The 11,241-nt window shown below is 40.2% G+C and overlaps 1 pseudogene; it reads left to right on the forward strand.

Annotated features, from left to right (window-relative positions):
- Positions 1-7,000: 7,000 nt before the first annotated feature.
- Positions 7,001-7,138, forward strand: LOC139318431 (thymosin beta-15A homolog; annotated as a pseudogene).
- The last annotated feature ends 4,103 nt before the right edge of the window (positions 7,139-11,241 follow it).

The following is an 11,241-nucleotide window of genomic DNA, read 5'->3' on the forward strand; positions in this document are numbered from 1 at the left end:
ACAACAATGACTATTAATTAATTGCATTAACAGCCACCAAGAATTCAAAAAATAATAACTGAAAACTTACTAGGGTTGGCAGAATACCCAAAAGCAATTTGCAGAAAACTGATAAGCAAGACAAGACATGAAGGTATATGAACTAAGTTGTTCCCTGCAAATTGCTTCAGTCGGTGTTCCTCCTTAAATAGGCTAAGGGAGTGGCCAATTAGCCCCAAGCCTTACTCTCGAGGAGATCTCCTCCTAAGGAGCCACTCCTGCCTTTTGGCAGCTCTGCGCACCTGTACATTGAGAAGAGGCTCCTCCTCTTCGTCCTCTTCACTTAAGGGAAGTGACTGATAACACTTTTGTAACCATTATTGAAGTGATAGTCCAATGGTGAAATCCAATTTTTTTTACTACTGGTTCTGTGGGCATGTCTTGGTGGGCGTGTCTTGGTGGGTGTGGTTTGGTGGGCGTGGCAGGGGAAGGATACTGCAAAATCTCCATTCTCACCCCACTCCTGGGGGAAGAATACTGCAAAATCCCCATTCCCACCCCATTCTGGGGCCAGCCAGAGGTGGTATTTGCCAGTTCTCCAAACTACTCAATATTTCCCCTACCAGTTCTCCGAACTGCTCAAAATTTCCGCTACTGGTATTCCAGAACCTGTTAAAACCTGCTGGATTTCACCCTTGTGATAGTCCCTGTTATTCTTACTTTGATACAGTAATGGTTGGATTACTCTAGAAGATGCTATAAGTTACTTAAGGTAAGTCTCACCTAAAGGCTGGGGAAATTACTCTAGATGAGGGCTATTCCTACTTCAAAAAATGACTGCAAAGAAGCACTTCAATCCTCAGTAGGACACCCTTTGAATACTTAGCATCAGGCTTTTAAACTTCTGAACACACTTGATACTCTCTTTCTGTTAAATATTTAGAAATGTATTCTAAAAGCAATCTCTAAGTTTACACTACCTAATTTGGATTCAATTGCTGCAGTTTTCTTTATGTGTATATATTTTCCTCTCGCCGAACGAAACAAAACTTCTTTGTGGAATGATGTTAAACGGAGGGAAACAGATGGAAAGTTTCCCAGAAAACGGAGGTGGATGAGTGACATTTTGGAAGACTGACAAGATTTTACAAGACTCAGACCCTTCAGGAAAAGACATAGTGTAGATATTCACCCTCTTTTTTGGCACAAATTGATGTTTTCAAACAGTACTATTAATTTCATTGCTAGCGTTCAGAAAGAACAGTTATCCAAAGTGGAAAGCAATGATTTGTAAACTCAGCAAAGATGTCTGAAGGACTACTTTAAAAAAATGTATATATGCATAAAGATTTCTGAAGTGTTACTTTACTCAGCACTTCCTCTTCCTCATGCTTTTCCATTCGCTGTTTACAACTATTTCTCTCCTGTTCTTTAGAGGACATTTTCCACAGAAGAAACCTTTCACCATTGCAGTAGCTCAACGTTCCTATGATGGCTTTGAGGACTTCACTGATGCTTTTGGGAATCTGAGGATAGGAAGAATGTCAACAGACTGAAAGAGTTCAAGATGGGGTTGAAAGGTCCATATGAGGTCATGGAATAGGATCCCTCTTCTGATTATTAGTACAATAGGGATTTTGTCAGAGTTTGTTGCAGCACACACAATCAGACACACAATTAAACAATTTTGCAGGATTCATCTACATAAGAAAATGTCTTTATATACAATACCATTGTAGGTTTTTCCACGTTGTAGAGAAGAGAAATAACAAGTACAAACACGGCACAAAATGGAGGCACAAAATGGAGAAGGCAAAATGGAGAAGGCAAAATGGAGGGAGGAAGAAGCTAGTGCCCTCAAGCTTATATACAGAACAGTTAAGCCACACCCAGGCTCCAAACTGTCTCTTATGGCCCCATACAACAAATACTATGTTTTAGTTACCAAACAGTCCCCATTTACTGACCTGTTCCAGTTCATGAATATACTGATAGATTTCCATGGACTTCCCTTAACAAATGGGGTTTTCCCAAAGAATCTTCTCTGAACTCTCCTGAATTTTGACCCAAATGAAAGCTGCCCCAAAAAGCCAATATACAGTCTTAGGTTGCATCAACAGAGAAAAGGGGTGAAGAAACAATAGTACTGCTTTACACCATGCTGGTAAGACAACATTTGGAATATTGCATCCAGTTCTGGTCATAAAAGATGTTAAGACCCAGGAAAGTTGGAGAGAAGTGCAAGAAAAATGATAAAGAGTCTAGAGGCTAAATTGTGTGATGAACTGTTGAGGAACTTAGATATATCTAGTCTATTGAAGAGAAGGCTGGGAGTGGGTGGGTGGTTGTCTTGCAGTATTTTAAGAGGCTATCACAAAGTAGACAGTTCTGACTTATTCTCTAGGGCATCAAACAGGAAAAGACGTAATGGGGTCCCTTCCAGTCCTATGATGCCATAATTCTATAATTTAGAGCAGGGGTCTCTAACCTTGGCAACTCCAAGACGTGTGGACTTCAACTCCCAGAGTTCCTCAGTCAGCTGGCTGAGGAACTCTGGGAGTTGGAGTCCACAAGTCTTAGGGTTGTCAAGGTTGGAGACCCCTGATTTAGAGGACTCTTCTAGGACTTTGTCTCTATCTCTCAAAAGCAGTTCATATGTTATACAGAAGATGGGTGGAAAACGAGAGTTAATTTAGCCTTCTAAACTCATTATGTGGGAGTATTTATTGACTGCTTCAACACATCTTAGAGTGTTTTTTTGACAGGGTTAGCCTCCTCAAGATCCTCAAGAAAAATTTCTGAGGTAAAAATGAACGCATTGCCTACAATATTACTCTTGTTTTAGACATTGCTTGTTTTGAAAATTGAAAAAAAATCAATCTGTCTATCCATCCATCTATCTATCTATCTATCTATCTATCTATCTATCTATCTATCTATCTATCTATCATCTATCATCTCCAGTCATATGTGATAGGAAAAGAAAGGTTAAATGTGAGATTTTCCAAGATACAAAGGAAAGGAAAGAGGAGAATTGGGATTACCTGCTTTTAAATTTATTTTCTTGCCTGCTATTTGGTTTGGGCAAAGAAATGTCTGTTGTTAAGAAACAATATATTTTTAGAATTAAAAGGACGTGGTCTAAGGTTTGGGTGCCATGGTTATTTATGGCACGATAAAGTTACGTAGATTTACTAGATTTATGTAAATCTAGTAAATGTAGATTTTTAAAAAATCCTAATATCAGGAATGCCAAATTACAAACCTAGGCTGTGCCTGAAAATATTTTCGATGGCCTCAGTCCAAGAAACATTTTAGAGGAAAGAATATCTGGGCAACGCGAAACAGTTAACATATAAAGATTTGCTAATTCAGGAAAACAGAGAGCTTCAGATGAAATCAAGAGAACAATTGACTGTAGAGGGATTTAGTTTTCAATGGTTTCATATGCACAATTAAGATTTGACATAGATAAAACAGTACCAGGAATGCAGTATGGTAAAAGAGAAATTGAAAATGAATCATGTACAAATTATGAACATGTGATTGCTGGCATCTAAAAACTTTTGCTGAGATTTGAAACAGAAGAAAAGCAAGCTAAAAAATGTAAGGTCAAATGGACTAAAAACCTTGGTTTGAATATTTAAGTGGATCAACTTGATTAAAAGGCTTGAAATTCATATACTTACCATTTAAAAAAGAACTTTTATAAAATGATGTACTTGAATACAGCTCATCTGTCTGGAACCCGCACTGCATATCGGACATAAATACAATTGAGAGAGTCCAGAGATATTTTACGAGAAGAGTCCTCCATTCCTCTAACCACAATAAAATACCTTATGCCACCAGATTTCAAATTTTGGGCTTAGAACTTAGAACTACACCGACTTCAGTCTGACCTAAGCATAGTATACCTCAGCATAGTACATAAAATTATCTGCCACAATGTCCTTCCTGTCAATGACTACTACAGCTTCAACCACAACAGTACACGAGCAAATAATAGATACAAACTCAAGGTAAACCGTTCCAAACTCGACTGCAGAAAATATGACTTCAGTAACAGAGTGGTCAATGCCTGGAATGCACTACCTGACTCTGTAGTTTCTTCCCCAAACCCCCAAAACTTTAACCTTAAACTGTCTATTGTTGACCTCACCTCCTTCCTAAGAGGTCTGTAAGGGGCGGGCATAAGTGCATCAGCGTGCCTACCGTCCCTGTCCTAATATTCCTTTTTACTTACTCTTTTCATGTATTCAAATTATGTTTATACTTTTACCTGTTATCTTATATATGCTTGACAAATAAACTTATATGATGATTATGATTATGTACTATTTGTACACAACACCCAAGTAATTGCCTATGAGGTATAAAGATGCTTCTAATTGCAGTTGAAAACAGGAAAGGATTTTTTGTCATGCATGGTGGACTTGTGAAAAAGATATTAGATACAAATACACATGGTGATGCAGAGAGTTTTTTTTAAAAAAAATATTTGGATGATTCTGGAAGGGTTTTTTTACTAGGACTTATGGACCGTCAATTAGAAAAGGCCAGTGGACGATTAATTTTATACATGATAAATACAGTGACACTATTATAGGTACAGAGATAAAAAATTGCAAAAATAATCTTAATGGAGAAGTGGATTGTGAAAAGACTGGAAACCCTTTATGGGCTTTTTCCTAAAAATGGACAAAAGTGAACTAGTGATTTCAGAATTTATGGATCAAATATGTTTGTTTATGGGAAGAAGGGAACCAAGATATGTGGCAGATGAAGAGGGTCATGGTTACAGCATTTAGACTTATATACCACTTCAAAATGCTTTACAGCCCTCTCTAAGTGGTTTACAGAGTCAGCATATGGTCCCCAAAAATTTGGGTCCTCATTTTATCGACCTTGGAAAAATGGAAGGCTCCATCAGTGGTGGGTTTCTACCGGTTCGCCCTGGTTCGGGCGAGCCGGTAGCGGCGATGGTGAGCTGACTGACTGTCAACTGGGCCTTCCCACCCACCCCTGCGCTATACCTATATTCGTTCATTTTTAGCCCAGCTGATAGGCGCTGCAGTGCGTATTGCCGTGCCTCAGCTGTTCTGAAATGGAATGTGCTTTGGCAGGCATGGGCATAAAGCGCAAGCACAAAGTGAACCAGTTGTAACACTGGTTGAAACCCACCACTAGGCTGCGTCAACTTTGAGCAACTGCTGCACTTGTTATCTATCTATCTATCTATCTATCTATCTATCTATCTATCTATCTATCTATCTCTATAAATCTATAGCTATCTAGCTATCATCTATCATCTATCATCTATCATCTATCTATCTATCTCTATCAATCTATAGCTATCTGTCTATCTATCTATTATCTATCATCTATCTTCTATCTATCATCTATAGCTCTCTACCATCTATCATCTATCTATCTATTTATTATCTATCTATCTATCTCTATCAATCATTTATGCTATCTAGCTATCATCTATCTATCATCTATAGCTCTCTGTCATCTATCTATCTATCTATCTATCTATCTATCTATCTATCTATCTATCTACCTACCTACCTACCTACCTACCATCTATGCATATGCATATGCATACATATATGTATGTATAAGCATAGTTGATACCTACCTACCTACCTACCTACCTACCTACATACATACATACATACATACATACATACTGTCTTTAAGTAATTCTGCTAGGAGAAATACTTAAAGCAGAGGTGAGCAGCCCAAAGCCCAGAGGTGCCTTCAATCATTTATCTTGTGAGTTGAAAGGAACCCTGACTTCTTGTTGTTTCATGGCAACTGAAAATAAGTCACACAGAGGAACACCAAGATTCCAGAGGATACAGAACACAGGATTTAAATTAAAAGATGGCACATTTCCATTGAACATAAGGGGGGAAATCATTAAAAACACCAAGGTCCCTTCCAACTCTTCTGCTCTGTTCTGTCCTGTCCTGTCCTGTCCTGTCCTGTCCTGTCCTGTCCTGTCCTGAAAAGCCAGAAAACTCCTTCCCTTCTCATTTGCCTGAGGACTAACATATTCAAAGAAGCAATCTTTGTATCATTCCATGTAACTGCCTTAAAACAATTCTGTCATTTTGGACATTAAACATCTGTCTTCTCTCATGGGCTTAGTTTTAGCCACACACATAAATTCTTCTAAATACAGAGCTCAGTGAATGAAGTGAAGGATCCCAACCAGAATTCAAATAATTTTTTCCCCTATAATGAATGAATGGAAAAAGGGAAATAAATTGCATTTCAGGGAAAATTGCGAGGTTCAGCATTCAGTCTTTGAAGCATATGATTCTAGTGGAAAGGTAAATATAAAGACTTCTTCAAACGGGATCGAGCCTAGTGACTTTTTAGACCCATCCCTGTTGTTTACTCGATACAGGACAGAAGGGGTATTATTGCTACGTCGTGGCCTTGTTTATTTTTCACTTTCAATAAGCCAGTTTATTGATATATTTTTTTTAAAAAAAGGTAAAAAGTAAATAGGCAAGAAGAAAAATAATTGAAAGGAAGGAAAAAATCAGACAAAAAGAAAAAGTGTAAAAAGAAAGAACTACGGTAAAAAAGGAAGAAAAATAATGACTTCTGACTTTCTTTGGTACAAATATATCTGATCTTCTTCTTCTTCTTCTTCTTCTTCTTCTTCTTCCTCTTCTTCTTCTTCTTCTTCTTCTTCTTCTTCTTCTTCTTCTTCTTCTTCTTCTCCTCCTCCTCCTCCTCCTCCTCCTCCTCCTCCTCCTCCTCCTCCTCCTCCTCCTCCTCCTCCTCCTTCTTGGATGAGAAGCAAAATGTTTTCAAGAAAAACAACCAAGAAAGTCCAGTTGCTTCTTGGAAAAGCACCTTTGGAAGAATTGTGACCTGGATGATTGAGAATCTCCATAGACAGTTATGCAAATGCCCCCTCTCCTATCCAGGTGGGTGCGGAAGTCGGAAGTGGCTTTGCAGTTCTGAGAGTATCGGCTTAGCTTCCTGTCTGGCCAAGATGTGCAACAAACTGGATCTGTCGTAGGTTGAGAAGTTTGATAAGAAGAAGCTGAAGAAAACGAATACGGAAGAGAAGAACACACTTCCTTCCAAGGAGACCATTGAACAGGAAAAAGAGTGTGCCAAGTCATCATAGACCACCAGCATGAAGCTCTGATGATCTTTCTCAGTTGTTTCTCTAAAACAACATATATATATAAACTTGCATCTCAAGAAATGCTGCAGCAGCCCATCCACGGATGCTACCTCTTTGGCTTAATGGTTAAGAACCATTTTGGTTAAGAATGGTTACATGAACTGGGCATGGCTAGTCTAGTGAAGAGAAGGAGCAGGGGAGACATGATAGCCATCTTCCAATATTTGAGGGGCTGCCACAGAGAGGAGGGGATCAAGCTGTTTTCCAAAACACCTGAAGGCCAGACAAGGAATAATGGATGGAAACTGATCAAGGAGAGATTCAACCTGGAAATAAAGAGAAATTTTCTGACAGTGAGAGCAATCAACCCATGGAACAGAAGTTGCCTTCGGAAGTTGTGGGAGCTTCATCACTTGAGACTTTCAAGAAAAGATTGGACTGCCATTTGTCAGAAATGGTATAGGGTCTCCTGCTTGAGCGGGGGGTTGGACTAGATGACCTATAAAGTCCCTTCCAACTCTGTTAATCTGTTAATCTGATTCTCATTGTTTGCCTTTCTTGTCAGATGGGTGGCTTCATCGGTTAAATCCTAATTAGTAAAATTGTTTGTGATTGTTTTTGCAACTTTGATTTCCAAGAAATGGAAAGAAAAATCTATCAAATTTTTTAAAATGAAAAAAAAAGGAGAGAGAATCTCCATAGACAGATACAAAAAGCCCCCTCTCCTATCCAGGTACTTGTCTCTTCCTCCCCATCTACTACTGTCTCTCCTAGGAAACTGAAGGTTTCTCAGTTGCAGTCGGTGTGCCACCAAACAGAGAAGCCATGTTCTTCCAAATCTGGAGGAAAATCTCAGGTCAAATGAGAAATAATAGGCAATATTAATGAAAGAAACAATGAAGGGGGCCCAGGAGAATCTTTATTTTGACACTTGGGTAAAACTTGTAGAACCAAACAAGTTAAGAGTTTGATTTCAGGACAACGAGTTAAGTAACTGTTCTGATAAGCAAGTGGCATGTGTCTGCACATCTGCGTTGTGTGCCATGTAACCAAAACATTGACTGCAAATATTTTCTTGGAAACGGGGCCAGGAGTAAATAGTCAGATGTCTTTCAAGTGTAGCTACTCCATGCATTGGCTTGCATAAAAAGGCAGCTGAGATTTTAGCGGATGGAATTTGTGAGACTTAATCCTTTGGGTTCTCTGCTGCTCTTTCAACTGCTTGCCACCCAAATTATCTCATTCCCACTGCTGGAGCAACCATAAAACCATGAAAGAGAAAGGTACATATTGCTTAACTGGAAAAAAGAAACAAGAAACCTGTTGGCAAAGCAAACCCAGTGTGACATTTTTGATTTGTTGCATTGCAGTCAATCTTGATTATGAAGGTGAATTCTAATCTCATTCTCATGCTTTTCATTATAGATTGCCCTCCAAATCATCTTCTTCTTCTTCTTCTTCTTCTTCTTCTTCTTCTTCTTCTTCTTCTTCTTCTTCTTCTTCTTCTTCTTCTTCTTCTTCTTCTTCTTCTTCTTCTTCTTCTTCTTCTTCTCTCTCCTCCTCCTCCTCCTCCTCCTCCTCCTCCTCCTCCTCCTCCTCCTCCTCCTCCTCCTCCTCCTCCTCCTCCTCCTCCTCCTTCTTATTCTATTCTGTTATTCTTCTTATTCATTTTGCAAGCATTTTTATCCATTCATCGAGCCCTTCTCAAGAATCTATGATAGCCAGATTTTATGATATTAGAGATATCTTTGCAGGATGTAAGCTGTTCCAATTAAAGCTGCCTTTTCCAATTGACTGATGGTGATTTTGTCAATGCCAGTGGTGCTCAAGTGGTGCTACAGTTGTTTTTGGGATTGCACCTAAGCACCTATTACTATATATTTTAATTGTCATCATCATCACCATCATCATCATGATCATCATTATCTTGTATGTTTTTAGACAATGGAGAAACCTGACATTCAGCAAAATATAACCCAGACTGAGATTCTCAGTCACCCAGGTCATGGGTGTCTCAAAGATGCTTTTTGAAAAGGCAATTGGACTTTCTTTGTTTTACCTTGAAGAGGTTTCACTCCTCATCCAAGAAGCTTCATCAGTTCTGATTGACAAGTCCAATCTGATGAAGCTTCTGGGATGAGAAGCGAAATCTATTCAAAGCAAAAACAAAGGAAGTCTAGTTGCCTTTTCAAAAAGCAGACAGGCATTCATCAGCTGTGTTATCATACATCATGCTAATTGCAAATCAAAACACCACACTGTGAAATATGAGGGATGCGTCCAAACAATAGTGATTTATTCAAGAATCTATGATTAACTAAACCAGAATGGATGCCGGTCAATGTCAGCAGGGGAGAGATCATTGTCCTCAATTGCAATCCTTTTCTTTTTTCCCCATAGTGATTGATGGTAATTACCATATTTTTTGGAGTATAAGACACACAGGAGTATAAGACGCACCTCAGTTTTTGGGGAGGAAAATAGGGGGGGAAATTCTGCCTACCAGGTATTCATCTGGCTAGCATACTTAGCCTGGTCAGCTTCAGCACATTAATTTGCTGGTTGTAAGCACGTGCAATTTCAGCCCTCTTATCAGGTCTGCTTATCAGCCCTCGTTCAGGCTGATAAGCAGCTTCAAAAGCACAGCTGATCGTCCGAGGGAGCTCGAGTGAGTAAAGCAGGTGAAGCACGGAAGCGGTAAGACAAGGCAGCGGTTGTTCTGGGTTGCCATTTTGGGCTCCGCGCCTCACATTTTAACCCTCCAAACACTCTATTTGAGAGCCATTCAAGACTGCAGGGATCGCCAAAGCACATTGCCAGCCGATTGCTGCCCGAAAATGCGACATGCAGAGGCCAAAAATGGGGCGTGCAGAGACCTAAAACACAATCTGTAGAGGCTGAAAATGCAATGCATGGAGATGGCAATTGGTGACAATGTGCTTTGGCAATCCCTGCAGCCTTGAACGGCTCTCAAATGGAGCATCTGGAGCAGGGGTGGGTTCTGCTTACCTTTACTACCGGTTCGCAACAGGATCACGCACGCACGCGTGCTCGCTTTGCTCACGCATGTGCCTTGCTTCTGCGCATGTGCAGATTGCTTCTGGTGACATCAGGGTTGGTGGGCAGAGCCTCCCGCTGGTTTTACTACCGGTTCTATAGAACCGGTCTGAACTGGGGACAACCCACCACTGATCTGGAGAGTGAAAATGCAAGGCACGGACCAGTGGTGGGTTTCAGATTATTTTACTACCGGTTCTGTGGGTGTGGCATGGCATGGCATGGCATGGCATGGCTTGGTGGGCATGGCTTGGTGGGCATGGCAGGGGAAGGATACTGTAAAATCTCCATTCCCACCCCACTCCAGGGGAAGGATACTGTAAAATCCCAATTTCCTCCCAATCAGCTGGGACTTGGGAGGCAGAGAATAGATGGGGGCAGGGCCAGTCAGAATTTTTACTACTGGTTCTCCAAACTACTCAGAATTTCTGCTACCAGTTCTCCAGAACTGGTCAGAACCTGCTGAAACCCACCTCTGGCGCAGAGCCCCAAAACACAACCCATTGTCTGTGGCAATCTCTGCAGCCAGGTAGAGAATGCACGTAGGCCAAAGGGTGGGGGCCGGTGGGTGGACGGGGCTACATACGAAGTATAAGACACACCCAAATTTTCGGCCTCTTTTAGGTGGGGGGAAGTGTGTCTTATACTCTGAAAAATACGGTAATTAAAACTGATTAAAAGTCAAAGGCTATATTGAATAAGGCATTTGGTGGCAGCCAGATTGCAGCCAGTTTATATTCTCTTTCTTAATTTCACAAAGGAAACAAAATGTACATTTTTCCTTAATTATAAGTATGCTAGAGAATAAACTCAATGTATGAGACATTCCTATGGGCTCTTGCCAAAGAATGACTGAACAATGAACTTCAAAATAATATACATATCTCTACAGGCCTGAAAACATGTTTGCACAGAATTAACACACACCTATTGTCCTAATCGTCCGCAGCTGACTTTTGTCAGCCAATCATGTACACTGGGCAGGTACGAGTCAGGATTAGGGACACGTCACAGGATTAGCATTGGGGTTCCTATGAGATGCAAGC

Source organism: Pituophis catenifer, unplaced genomic scaffold (genome assembly GCF_029215685.1).
Source record: "Pituophis catenifer annectens isolate HBS135680 unplaced genomic scaffold, rPitCat1.0.hap2 SCAF_6, whole genome shotgun sequence".
NCBI classification, from domain to species: domain Eukaryota; kingdom Metazoa; phylum Chordata; class Lepidosauria; order Squamata; family Colubridae; genus Pituophis; species Pituophis catenifer.